This window comes from Lygodium microphyllum, chromosome 9, assembly GCF_053477565.2.
Source record: "Lygodium microphyllum isolate KBCC chromosome 9, Lygodium_microphyllum_v1.1.10, whole genome shotgun sequence".
NCBI lineage: Eukaryota > Viridiplantae > Streptophyta > Polypodiopsida > Schizaeales > Lygodiaceae > Lygodium > Lygodium microphyllum.
Genome location: NC_141143.1, coordinates 146,800,679 through 146,815,342, shown reverse-complemented (window position 1 = coordinate 146,815,342; position 14,664 = coordinate 146,800,679).

Sequence of the window (14,664 nt, the reverse complement as noted above, 5' to 3'; positions counted from 1 at the left end):
AGCCTAGGAAGGGGAAACACCCCGACCAGTCTTCATTGCCGATGACTTGACTAAGGAAGAAGAAACGAGTCTTGTCGCTCTCTTGCGAGAGTACATAGACATGCTCGCCTGGTCCTTAGAAGAGCTTAAGGGGGTAGATCCGAGTGTCGCGACTCACAACATACCCATGACGCCAGACGCAACGCCGGTCAAGCAGCGACCGTACCCTATGAATCCAAAACACGCTCATGAAATCAAAGAGGAGATTGATAAGCTGATAAGAGTGGGATTCATTTATGAAATTGAACACACATACTAGGTATCGCCCATAGTCATCATGATGAAGAAGAATGGAAAAATCCGAGTGTGCGTCAATTACAAGAAGGTGAACGCTACTACTAAGAGGGACAACTATCCATTGCTGTATACCGAGCACATGCTTGAGAGAGTGGCAAGCAAGGAAGCCTACAGTTTTCTGGATGGCTTCTCAGAGTACAACCAGGTGCAAGTGCATCCTGTGGACCTGTCTTCGCCCCCATTGAGTGGGGTGTCTTTGCTTACATAGTCATACCCTTCGGGTTGACTAATGCCCCTGCCACCTTCCAACGCCTCATGTGCACCATCTTTAAAGACATGATTCGCAAGGAGTTGGAAGTCTTTGTCGACGACCTCTGTGTCCACTCGACTTGGATTAAACATTTAGACAAACTCCGCGCAGTCTTTGAGTGGTGTCGCCTATATCATCTTTCCTTGAACCCCCTTAAAGTGCCAGTTTTGGGTAAAGCATGGATGCATCTTAGGGCACGTGGTGTCGAAGAATGACACTGCCACCGACTTCTCGAAAGTCAGGGTTATTGTTGACCTTCCACCCCCAATCAACTACAAGGGAGTTCAATGCTTCCTAGGCCATATGGGGTACTGTCGACAGTTTGTACTGAACTATGCATTGATCGCCAGACCTTTGTACAAGGTGCTGATCGTCTTCGAATGGACCGAGGCATGCCAACGAGCATATGAAGAGTTGAAAAAGGCTCTAACCACAGCACCAATTCTACGAGCCCCAGATTGGACCATTACTTTCCAGTGCATATCGATGCTTCTAAGTTTTCCATGGGGGCAGTGTTGTGCCAACTTGGCGAATACAACTTAGACTATCCAGTGAGCTTTGCTAGTAGACAACTCACTGAGACGGAAATGAACTACTTGACAACAGAAAGAGAAGGATTAGCCATGGTGTTTGCTATGAAGAAATTCTGGCACTATCTATTGGCCACACCTTTTACCTTTTTTGTGGACCATCAAGCCCTGCTCTATCTAGTAAACAAACCTTGCGCTACAAGATGCATAGCTTGATGGCTCCTTCTACTCTTGGAATTTGACTTCTCCGTGGTTGTACAAAAAGGAAAACAACACTACATGGCTGACCATATGTCACGCTTTCCCACGGGAGAAGCCGCTGGACAAGGCATTGTTGACGAATTACTCGACGCCCATCTATTTAATCTGTCCAGCGAGAGAGATTTATTCAAGGCTGATCTAATGCCATATTGGGCGGATAACATAGTCCAAGTGCTTGAACACGGACTGCTTGATCGACTGATAGAAAAAGTCCGACTTAGGCAATTAATCCTTAAGATCCAGCCCTATCAGCTGATCGCAGGCCAAATCTATAGGCTGGGGCAAGATGGATTGCTGCCCTGATGCGTATGCGAACATGAGATGCATGATGTGCTCTCAGAGGCACATAGCGGAATTGCTGGAGGGCACTTTAGAGGAGATACGACGGCACGAAAGGTGTTGCAATCTCAACTGTGGTGGCCCATGCTTTTCCACAATGCAGCGCGATTCGTCAAACATTGTGACGAGTGCCAACGAACAAAAGTCCCGATTTGCAGGGATCAGATGGAGTTGACCCCAGTTATTGCAAAAAAACCCTTCGAAAAATGGGGGATTGACTTCATAGGACCCGTTAGTCCTACGGCATAGTATTCACAGGCCAAGTACATCATTGTGGCCATGGACTACCTCACGAAATGGGCGGAGGCAAGAGCGACATGAAAAAACGACGCTAGGAGGACTACCAAGTTCTTATGGGAGCAAGTGAACTCGCAATTCGACTGCCCCATCAAACTGGTCAGTGACCAAGACACACACTTCATCAATGAAGTGATAGCACATCTCCTGTCCACTTTTCTCATCATCCATCGCAAATCCTCGCCATACTACCCTCAAGCAAACGGTCATGTAGAATCCACGAATAAGATTCTTGTCAATGTCTTGACCAAGGTGGTCTCAGCCTCACGTAGTGACTGGGACAACAAGCAGATCGCAACTTTGTGGGCTTACTGCACAGCTTATAAAACGGTTGTCGGTCAAACCCCCTTCAGGCTGACCTATGGAATTGAAGCGATTCTACCATTAGAATTCTTCATTCCTAGCCTGAGAATAGCACTTCAAGAATGATGGGAAGGGAAGGAGGCATGGATGCAACGCCTAGTCGAACTCGAACGCCTCTCAGAGACTCGCCTTCTAGCCACCCATGCGCTTATATGTGAGAAGGCCCGACGCAAGAGTTGGCTTGACAAGCATGTCAAGTAGTGTAACTTTGAACAGGGCAACTTAGTGCTCCTCTACTCAGTTAAGGGGCATAAGCAGAAAATGAAATTTAGAGGTCTTGGACCTTTCAAAGTTTGTGCGATCAGCCGCACAGGCAATGTCAAGCTCGAGACCTTAGACGGTGAGGGCATAGGCTTCTTCAATGGCAGTCGTGTCAAGAAGTGCTACCCTCCCACCCATCCTTTGCACGAGCCCCCGATGTTAGAACCACTTGTCAAGATACGAGTGGCCACAACCATATCACGGTCACTGCAAAACAAACATGCGCTTTCAATGCTTTGATCTATGAGGGAGCAGACTTCAATGTCTTAACTCATAATCATTGGACTCAACTTGGCAGACCACCACTTCAACCCACTAATGAGAAATTAAGCCCATATGGGACCCATTCCTACGCACTTCTCGGCAAGTGCAGAGCCGTCGTTTCTATCGAGTCTGAGATTGTCCCAATGATTTTTTACGTGTTGCCAAATGCTAAAAAGGGCAGGCACGAAGTCGCTGCTGGATGAACTTTCAAAAAGTAGACTCATTGCAATGTTGATTATGAGTCGCAGTGCATCCACCTCGCAATAGGCAACATTCACATTGTCACAACTTTCAGCAAGGGCTGCACGACCTCATCATTGTCCGCAACGCCACCAGTAGAAATATTCGTAACCAAGTCCAAGGGGGGGTAGTGCGTGGCCACCATCTCCCAGATTTCATGAATCACAGCCCACAACAGTAAAACCTAAGGCCCAACAGCCTAGATTTCAATGGCAGCCTAAGCAGCCACAACCACCGCCTAGGAGTCGATGCTCCTATCCTCATAAAACCAAAAACTCTAAACCTAAGAGGCCAAGACATAGTCACAGAAAGCACCACATGATCAAGGAAAGATGGGTCCCTAAAGCCCTCTTGCATGCGCAAGGCTACTACATAGGCAACACCTGGCTGTGGATCCCTAAGGCCTACATGGCCAAAGGCACTACTCATACGCCGCCCTCAAGCTTGATCAACCCAAGTCCTATAAACCCTCCAAACCATAAGCCGCAGTGCTCTCCAAAACCACAGCCATCCGACTCATCCATGCCTAAACCCAAGAGAGTCACACAAGCCTATCGGCCCAAACAATAGACTCCGTCACAAGAGTCATCACCCAACCAAGTCAATCCGACTCCCCAAATCCAATCTGAATGCAGCAGTCTGTCCGTCGTGGCTGCTCCTAATCCACCCATAATCCAAGTAGCCCAATCGCAGACTCAAGAACACTCCCAACAGCAACTCTTCGTTGTCACAGGCTCTAGTTCTAGCAAACCTCGACCACCCGTTGGCCTTACGCCCTCCTATGAATGAAAATCCTTTTTAACGTTGGCCGCCGACCTCGCTGAGGACACTGGGGATGACGTGGTGGAATGCATTAAACAACTAGACACCATCTTCATGTCGCTAGCACTAAGCTACGACTGCTTGGACTTAGGACTATTGGAGGAACCCTTTGCAAGTGAAGTTAAAATGATGCCATGCTCCTGGGAGACCTTTGAATTCGCATTCGCAAAAGCTTCTCGCTCCGCTGCTGCATTGCTCAACAGTGAGATCTCCAAGGAGCAAGCCATCAAACATCGCCTCATCATGTCATACAATCAACGAACCACTTCTGCTATCACTAATCAAGAAATCACAGCGTTATCAAAGCTCGTTGATACTGATTCCCCGTTTTTAAGGCATTGGTACACTCTTAGGCTGCAATGGGAAGTTGAAGGGTGCCGCATAATGACCAACGCTGAGCAGTGCCGCGCTATCAAAACAACGGAATACGACCCTACATATGGCGTGCCAACCTCGTATAGATTGTTAAACCACTCTTTGGGGCCGACCCATGGAAGAACACATCAAAGGACACCCCTATCTCGATCGCTTGTTGACTGAGGAAGAGTTACACATTGCTAGCCATGTCAACTCTGGTGACTTCCTAACAAATGTTCTCACATACATCATGCAAGTGCGGGTTTGACCCTTTGATCTGGACCGTGAAGCTAACTTAGAATATAACCCCCAGTTCTATGATTAGCTCCTTCACAAGTAACTCCTACACCACCATGCCGAATGCCCTTGCCCTTCTGACCCTAAATCCTAGGAAGGATTCTTCTCAAGCTGGAAGGGTAAGGGGTAAGGTGAATCAAATCAGGCCAATCAAATCAAAATTAATGAAACACATAAACATATATTATGAAAAACGGATGAGGTAGGAAAAAGGGCATGGAAACTTTGAAGTAAAGGGCAAAAAGACAAAGTCTGAAAAGGAAAATCTACATTGGTTCTTAATGAATTCATTCAAAAAGCATAGAGTTTTTCTTTTGCAACAATCAGCAAATTACTATGTGGAAAGTACTAATGAAAATTATGGTTTATGACAGGAACATAAAATGTTGCAACAAGACCGCGCCCACCGACTCTCGTTCACGGATGAGGAAAGAGCGCAGTATGGCATATCACTAGAAAACCATGCCTACAATCAATTGAAGTTTCAGACCATCCGGAACATCGAAGGAGTAGTGTCGAAGGAGGAAGCAACCAAGAGAGTCGTTGAGCAATGCAACCTCACCAAGTACCTGGAGAAATTTGCGCAAGAGCTTGACCACACGAAGTGTGTGGAGTTTCTCAGGACATACGACCCCGACCAGGAGTGCGGCACCATGATGGTGGGAAGGGGAGAAAATGCTAAATATGTACAGGTGCACTTGAACCCAGCCTTGGTGGAGAAGGCGTTGGGATTGGAACCGAAGATAGAGAAAAAACAAAAAAGGAATGTCTACACCATGCTGAAAATGAAAAGAGAGGAGGTGCTAACCAATGACGGTATCAGCATCCACGACATCCGTGATGCTAAAGCCAGGCTACAGGCAAAGCTAGTGCACACGCTCTTCTCCAGCCAATGCTACAACACCTTAATGCATCGAATCAGTGTGCCTATGCTGGAGAATGTAGCAGCCCACACCTTTGTTGAAGTCGACTAGAATGGGTATGTCCGCAAAACCATTGACCAGGCGGCTAAAGCACTGGCTTTGGGAAGTACGCCAGCAGGTGGAGAGTCTCTAGTTTCCAAGGCCACAGATAGGAAGAAGGCCTCGTCCAAGGCCTCATTTATCGACTACGGAAGCATTTTGACTGCGCTCATCCAGGAGGCAGTAAAGGAGACACAAAATGCAGAAGAAGGAGAAGGAGAAACTCCGAATAGGTCGCCCCCTCACCAAGAAAAAGAAGGGTCCACCGACAGAACCGAGACCAAGGAAGAAGGGGAAGGACAGAAAAGCAAGAAGATGACCAAGAAACCCAAGAAGAAAATAACCCAAAGGAAGAAAAAGGATGACGAAGGCCGCAAGAAGGAGAAAGAGGACTTGGAAAGGGCCAAAAAAGAATCCCTTAAGGAGGCCAAGGAGAGGGAGAAGAATAAGAAACAAGAAGAAGAAAAGGAAAAGGAGGAATTACAGAAGGTAAAGAAGGCATCAAAATAGAAGGGCGAGGAGAGAAAAAACAAGGAAAATGAAGAAAAAGACAAAAAGGAGGAAGAACGCCAAAAATCAGAAGCGGAAAGGCAAAGAAAAGCCGCTCAGGAAGAAGAGGAACTAAGAAGAAAGGAGGAAGAAGACCTGGCTGAGGCTACACGCCGGTCTATCGAACAACAAAGCAGGGCAGATAAAATGGGGAATCTGAGCCCGCAAAGAGAAGAAGGGCCTGGTTCTAGCACACATGCATCGAAAATTGTGCCGCCCGCTGTTATTGAGGGCAAGGGCAAAGCCCCAATTCACCCAATTCCTCCCCTCATGGTACCTCCCACTGAACCAACCACCATCACCCCCAACATCCCGACCAGTGCCGATGTTTCGAATTTCGTGGCATGGATGCAATACTTCATCAACAAAGAAATGGCCCATGGACAAAGCACTGAAACTACGGCCACATGGCAAAAGAGCCACTGATGCAGAATCAAGGCAAGACCCTAAACGGTAGAAGGTGGAAGCCTCCACATCACCAATCCACACAACGATGACGCCATCAGCTAACTACGACGAGTACGTTGCCGAGCTACTCTCCCAATTGGAGAAAGCTAAGGAGGAACGAAAGATAGCTGTGGTTGAGTTGGCGACTAAAAAGGAATCAGTAGCTGCCTTCCAACTCAACAAAACTAGAATGATAGCCATGCAGCAAAGGGAGATCTCAGATCTCAAGCAAGAAGTGAAGGCTAAGGACGATAGGGAAGAGCACTAGAGGTAGCTACTAGACAATGAAACATAGGAACTTGTGAAAATGCAGAGAGAACACAAGCTCCTGATCATGTAGTATGAGGAGATGATTGCAAAAACTACCAAAGTCGAAGCGCTTATGGCTGAGCTCAATGCCAAGGATGAGGAAAGAAAATAGAACATGGAGCAGCAGCAGAACAAGATCGCCGATCAGCTGAACTCCAAAAAAGAAGAACATGAGAAACTGGTAAGAGAACGGGAAGACCAAGAACAAAGGCTCACGACCCTGGCTCTAAGGCAAGGAGAGAGCCTAGAAGAGATGAACAAGAGAGTAGAGAAGTGGGCCACGCAGAATGAAAGAAGGGTGAAGACACTGGCACGGCGCCTTGCTCTGGTGGAAAAAGAGAAGATCATCGCAGAGAACAAGGCAGAAGCCGCCCAGGTGACCTTCGGTGCCCAAGAAAAGGCCTTCCTCAACATAATCATGGACACCACTCGCCCAGAGGAGGGAGAATCGTTGGAGGTGGCACAAAAGAAGCTTAACATTGCACACAGAGCCCTGTATGCAAGGCTACAGATGCCACCCCAACCTGCGAAGATTAGATTGAGCCTGGAAGAGCAAAGAAAATACCTACTATTGGTCAGCCTAATCCCCTAGGAATAGATGCCATAGGATTTGAAGAGGGAGCACAACAAGGAGACCGATAGGGGGAGGAAGCATAACTCGAATTCGACATGGGCAAATTCAGAGAGGATGTGATCCCACAACCCCCCTTGCCGCAATCTCAAGAGCAACAACAGGAGGACCCATTTGCGGAGAGACAAGCTGCACTTAAAGAGAGATGCAGGAAGTTAGTCGAAGAAGCCAGGAAGTAGTTAAGGGCCAAGCCAGCCATGCAGTCGCCTACACCCCTCCCACCTTGCCTTGATGACATCCCAACTGGATTCCACGCAGAGCTAGTGGTTTGGGAGAGACAAGAAAAAGAAAAGGATCCATTCACCTTTAGCTTTCTCCTGCCCAACAGCTTGCGGAGGGTCTTGTCGCTTAAGGTGATGGAGGAGGTGATTGCGATTGGTGGCCGACTAGGGCAAAAGTGGCTAGAAGAGAGAGAGAAGACCCCTACCTCTTGGGGATTTGAAGAGGCCGACTACTGGCAAAACAAAGTTTTTGAAGTTCCACATATAGTATAGGGCTATAAAAGCCAACCCCTATGGAGGAGGCGAGTATGCGACATTAGTATGCTCGCCTGGATGGCGTTTTGTAACACGTTGCCCTTTGAGAGGAACGACCCCACATAATGGCGTACCCTCGAAGGGTAGGTGTGGATTTTGATGCCACCCTCCACGGGTGATACGACTTTTCCATTATCTATAACTCCAATGTAGTATCCTTCAAACATGCCCTCCTCTTTAACTCAGATAGCCTAGATGACTCTATGACGCGCTTCCTTGCAGATTTCTCTTCATGCCCCGATCTAGCTTTTGTAACTACATGTAACTACCTTAGATTGCTTAAGCTATTACTTAAGCAGGACCCGAGTCCACAAGAGCGCGGCCTGCCTCCCCTCTTCTTCGACCCTAACGCCATTGACAGCTGTGCCATGGCTCATCTAATGATGAGGGCTAGTCTCCTCCTCTCTTTTTGCCTAGCCCTCCTAGAAGACATGAATGACAGCCAGTTTACTAGATGCAATTACCCTTCATTCTCCACCACCTCTCTCCACATCTGCATGAATCTGAAAGGATACATGTAAAGCTACCAATTTTTGAGCAAATCCATCCGACCCCCTTCTCCTCCTCATTCAAATGAAGAGAATTAGGCCCTGGCTGTCATTCCACTACTGTAACTTCAAAAAAAAGAAAAAAAGAAAAGAAAAGTAAAAGCAAAGAAAAGAACAACATGAAAGGAAAAGCACGAAAAACACTCTCCATTGGCTGGACAACATAGCCCACTTGCAAAAGCACTTACCACCACATAAAGCACGATCACTGCACCTAGGGGTTCTCAAATTAGGCATGCCCGGTGGCTTCGGTCGGCCGGCTCCACTCCTAACCCCCTAGCCCTTTTACTCCCCCACTTCACGCTTAGGACACATCAAGAGCAGGACATACCTAGGGAGGTAACACTCACCTATGGTTAGATGTGTCACCCTAAGCCACTTACACTGCACCTCCCTTGGCACAAATGGGGTCCTTAAGTGTGGGACATCACCCAGGCTTGCCTGTGGTTAGATCCACCTCCCCATTACACTAGCACGAGCACAATGCACTAACACAATGAGGTAGACACTCCCCTTAGGAACATCACCGCACCTTCTCCTTTCAGGCATCAAAAAAAGCAACAAACCACCAACTTCGAAGGCCCCCGTCAACCACGCAATATCCATTTGGCTTCTCCGACAAAAATCATTTCACAGCTTCCACAAGCACTTGAGTCTCCAAGTGGCCCTCACCTTTACACCACTTGGCCAATTGCCTACCAACCTACAACAACACAGAAGTGCCATGGGACTGGCACTCGTCTACTAGGAGGGGGATAATGTTAACCCCAAGTTGAGATGGCGAAAAAAGGAAGGAAAAAGCAGAAAAAAACAATCAAGAGGGTGAAGCTCTTCACCATCTCCTCTCCTCTTCTTCTCTTCTCTTCTCTTTTCTCACGCGTGCAGCTATGGAGGATGGAGCTTGGAGATGGAGGAGGCTTGAGGATGCTTGAGCTCGCATCTAGGATCGTGGAGCTACCGGGGTGTGCATGGGAGGAGGCAACTTGTACCGGCATCAAGGTAAGCTCATTACACTCATAGGATCGACGGTGCATCGGCTAGGTGAGAGATAGCCATTAGAGCTCGCTTGAAACGCTTGAAGCAATAAGCGGTCTGTGGGTCTTGGCAGTTGAGCGTGAGCTCGCACTACAATGGACAATAGATAAAGACCTCAACTACTTTTAAATTTTCTATTCATTCAAGGCATTTCAAATTAGTCTACATGTTGAAGAATCAATTAGCCTCGATGTAACAATAACGCGCATCCCAAAACCATCTTCTTTCATGCATCATAGGGGATGAATCGTATATGTGATCGAGTATCCTCATCATTTGTCTTCTCCACTCGTCATCTATGGAGTTCAGCGCAAATGCGTACATTGCTCAAAAAACAAGGAACTGGTTCCAATCTTCATTATTCTGCCAAAGTTTATCCCTTAATAATTAGTAGGTCAATTATTACATAGAACAATTGTTCTTAAAAACCATAGATATTTTTAGTTTCAATTATGCTTTGAAACCACGTGTCATGTGCCTACCTAACAATTCTCTAGCAACACATTTTAGTGGTCTATCGAGAAACTATCCTAGATGGCTTCGCCTAGTACTCACGAGAATGCATGGGGTCTATCGTCAAGGTTTCCCAGAGTCCACCCCGTAACGGAAGGTACTAGCCATCCCCACGAGGATCAACCTGCAAGCTCGAGGTCCTAATTTGACAACTGAGGTCTCGATGCATCAACTAGCTCCATCAAAGGTGTCCCACAAGGGCTTCTCGTCCAACTAGAGTGATCATAATTACCCTTGGTTCATGGAGTGCAACGCTGTTTTCCAGCAATTGGTTAGGATTCACGGAACTTCAGCAAAGTTCTGGCACAGTCGCCGCACCTTTTCCCTAAGATAATTACTGATCAAGGTTTTAAAACCTGACCTTAGATAAGTCAATGCTCAGCTCTACCTAATTTTTCCTAATTAATGTTTCGTTCAATGTCTTAAGACAAGCTCCTAGCTTACCAGGACCACCCATCCGTAGGACGGATCCGTCACGGATCTTGCCCACCCGCTTCCCACAAATTGTTTTCTTTAGTTTTCCAATAACCTATCACATTAAGTTATGACATATGAAAGCACCTTCGTTATTTAACTCGTTATCACATGTTCCTTTGCCTAAGTTTATGGCACAACACAAAGTCAAAGAAAACAGTCTTTTGGCAAAACATATTTATTTATTATTTTGCAAAGTTATTTACAATGATTTTTTTCTTTGTGCCTACGCAGAAGATAACCTTCATTTACCGAAAAATCCCTTCGATCTATATAGAAAAAAACAATCCCTCCAAGATTTCTATCCCTTCACTAGTACCGAGGACTCCAGGACCCCATCCTGATTCATGTGAGAGCCAGGCAGTTCATAGGAATGATTGAGAGGTTTAGGCCAGAGCACCTTGGTACTCCCACCTCTTCCTACTTAACGGATTCCTCATCGAGTGACCTCTTGTCGTCGCGGCTGGTCCAAAGCTCCTCGCGGTGGTACAAAAAAATCCCCCTTGGAGCAGAGTTCTGCATCTAGCTGTGGGGGAGGCATAGTGTGATCTTTCCTCTTATTATCTTGATTATATATTTACAATCACATCTAACTATTGCAAGCACAACCAATCTTTCCTATGCAACCATCAATGCATGCACAAATAAAAAAGAAATAGCAGCAAGTGTTTTTAGCATAGAAAACAGCCCACCCAAATCTAGGGTTTCTCGTTTAAGGTCCCACCTTATTCTTGGGGTTTCACTTCCTACTTGTAACTCTTTTTTGGGATCCGCAAGTTATTTTGCGAATCTAAAGTCTATCCTTATGAATAATTTGGTATTTTCGCTCTAAAAGATAACATGGGCATTTATACATATGGCAAGAAATTTATGCGATGCCATGCCCTAACCCACACTTAGCAAGATTTCAAATGCTTTTCCAAGTTTGTTTAGACTTTAGACTTTGTATTGACAAATTCTTATCAAAATCCAACAAATCTTATAGACTTTTAATATTTATTTAATTTCCTAATACTAATTGTTCCAGGGTTGTCGAGTATTTCATAGTTTTTTTTGCTTCAACAATCTCAATATTTTAGGTTAGGTTTTCTCGCACTAATTCATATGTGGGTCCACTCATGATATTGACGCTCTCACTAATATAACCATTCATATTAACATTGCGTGTGTTTTTAGCAAAAATTTATTTTTTATTTTGTTCTACTCATATTCTTTAGTTTGATTGACAATGTCCGACCAATTGTCAACCTTTCAACGTTATCTAGAAAGATCAATTTTCATTTAGCTATGTCCTAAGCAATTTTCATTTAGCTATGTCCTAAGTGCAATAGTGATTGTTTTTTTTATTCTAGGAAATCTAAAAATCATAAGTGTAATTTTTCTTTCGTCTTTTAGACATCAAATTATATTACTATCCACCTAATTTATGCAAGTCTAGTATATATTTTTTAATACAATTTTCTGTTCATTTAATGCATTGATTATTTCATGATATTATCTAAATTATTTTCTATAAATTATTATAAAACTCATATACATTTGTTTGTCATTAGCAAAATGAAATAGAGATAGTCACTATTCCCTTCCCTAATGCCATCTACCTTTTTTTGTTATTATGATCACATGCGTCATTAATGAAATAACAATAAATATCATGAAATAAACTATAATTACGATATTTTCTTAATGACATGTATATAATCCTTTTTCAAGTGAAAGGGTATTTTCATTGAATAGTTAATTATTATATTACTTAGGTTATTTTCCTAAGCGGTAGTTCATATGTATTAATATATAATGCATTTACAATCATTTAAAGCCAAATATAGCGAGCTGAAGCTTATAAAACATTAATTTTTTCCAAACCGACGAGATGTTACCTCTCTCAGGTTTGGTCTAACGGGGGTTTTGCCAATTTATATTGTGTCATTTTCTCCATCGGCCACATTCTTTGCTTCCTTTGCTTCAAATGAGCTTTTTGAATTTCTGTGACCTCGTAGAGCCATGGATGCTAGATGAAATTGACATGGTAGTTCAAGATGAGTTGGTAATTGTCTAGAAAAATATTGCTAGTGTTTTGCTTGGTGATATGGCTTTATGGAACAAAGGTGTAATAGGGGGTAGAGAGAATGTAAATGAGGTAGAAGTGGGGGTATTTCTTTCTTTCAAGCTCAAAGCTTCAATGGATAAGAGAAGTAGAGGAAATTTTCTATCATAAGGACATCTTCCTTCTTGCTTTCTTTGTGAAGGAGAGGAGGTGTATTTATTGGCATGAGGGGGAGCATGCAGTCGACTCATTCTTTTGACTACTTGTCAAGAGCCAAGTGAGCTTTATTAAAACTGCATTTTGATTGCCTACCTGTTGGATGGTGGCATGGGAATATTATTTTATGCTTTCTCTCCCTCTAGGTGTAAAAAAAGGTCATGAATTTTGTCTTATCTTTTCAAAAGCGTCTTTTTTTGTTCAAGACGACTTCATCTCGTGGTTTTTGGCCAAGTTACCTCATGACTTATCTAGTTTATAAAGTTATGCCCATACTCTTTGATACTTAACTTACTCAATATCATGCTCGTTCTTGTGCCTTCTTCGTCTACCGATTAAGTCTTTTGTGATTTATCTTGTGGTTACGACATCAATGCGATCTTTGATGCATTAAATGGAATCCAGAATACTAAATCAAATATAATTGAGGCGTCTTCTCGTGTCAGATTGTGGAATTGATTTAATGCAAGACTCGATATTAAGAAAATTACATGCAATCACTTATGTGATAGCTTGATGAGTAATTTTTTAAAATGCCTCAAGCCCAAATTCATTTCTTGATGTGAAGCACTATGATGGGAATATTACAAAGGGATACATGCTCAGTCTGTTGGGGCTAATGAAACATCTTGGTGTCATGTTCAATGTTAAAAATTAGTGAGCATATATACAAATTTGTTGGGAAAAAGACATGGCTATCATGCCCAAATGTTGGAATACAATCAATAAAACTAGATTGTTGTCCTTGGAAAAGGCCACAGTTGATCCATCTCATGTGGAAATCCTTGTGATAGGAAGCTACAACAATAGCAGTATGTGGATCAACTTTATAAGAAATAAGCAAAGTTTGAAGGAGATACCCGTGAAGCAAAGTTTACTTTCTTGAATAAAATGGAAGAGGAGGATCATAGCACAATGTTGGTCCTAAAGGAAAATACATCCTAGAAACTATTGATGGCTCAAGCTTAGGTAGATTTGTGCTTGGATTTGGATATGGATGATCACACACCATAATGCACAAAGCTATTGTACAACAAGGTTATCATGTAGAGGAACCTAAGGATGAATTGACCCTTGTTTAAAAAATAACACTAGAAGCAGCTTCAGGGTAGGTGATCATGCGAATAAAGTTATGTCCAATTAATCCCATAGACTTTGATGCCATATGCTCTAGCCGTTTGACTTTATTATCAAAAGATCCACCCACACTTAATCTAGAAGACTTTGGTATTATCCATTCCATTGGAAATGGTGCTGTGAATGTGAAACTTGGATGATGTGTAGAAAGGGGTAGCAATAACAAAAGGGGAATCTCTTACTAGCAAGGGGTTGTTGAAGGTCATATTGAGCTAGTAGAAAGATGGGATGTCAAATTTTGGAGGGCAACATTGAGAGGGAGTTTGTTGTAGAGAATAGGAGGAGCATATAAAGGAACAAAAAAAGGGGATGGAGCTACTGATGAAAAGCAAGCTACTATTGCAATGAAATAGGTGGTATAAAATAGAAAACAATAGGTTTAGAAACTGAGCAAATATAGATAATGAAACTATCACAACTCTTTTGCCCATAGTCAACTTATGGCCCCTTGAGTATGGGCCAAGTGATTAAAGCACAAGACTATGAGCCATTGTTTTACATCCATAATGTCAAGAGGGCAACCAAAAAGAGGGATGTATCATCAAAAGGGCACCCTAGCTCTTGGCTCTTAAGAAAATGGATCTTTTTTTGTGCGAGTGATTGTCACCATGACTAGTAGTGGCATGTGGGCCTATTTTGATGC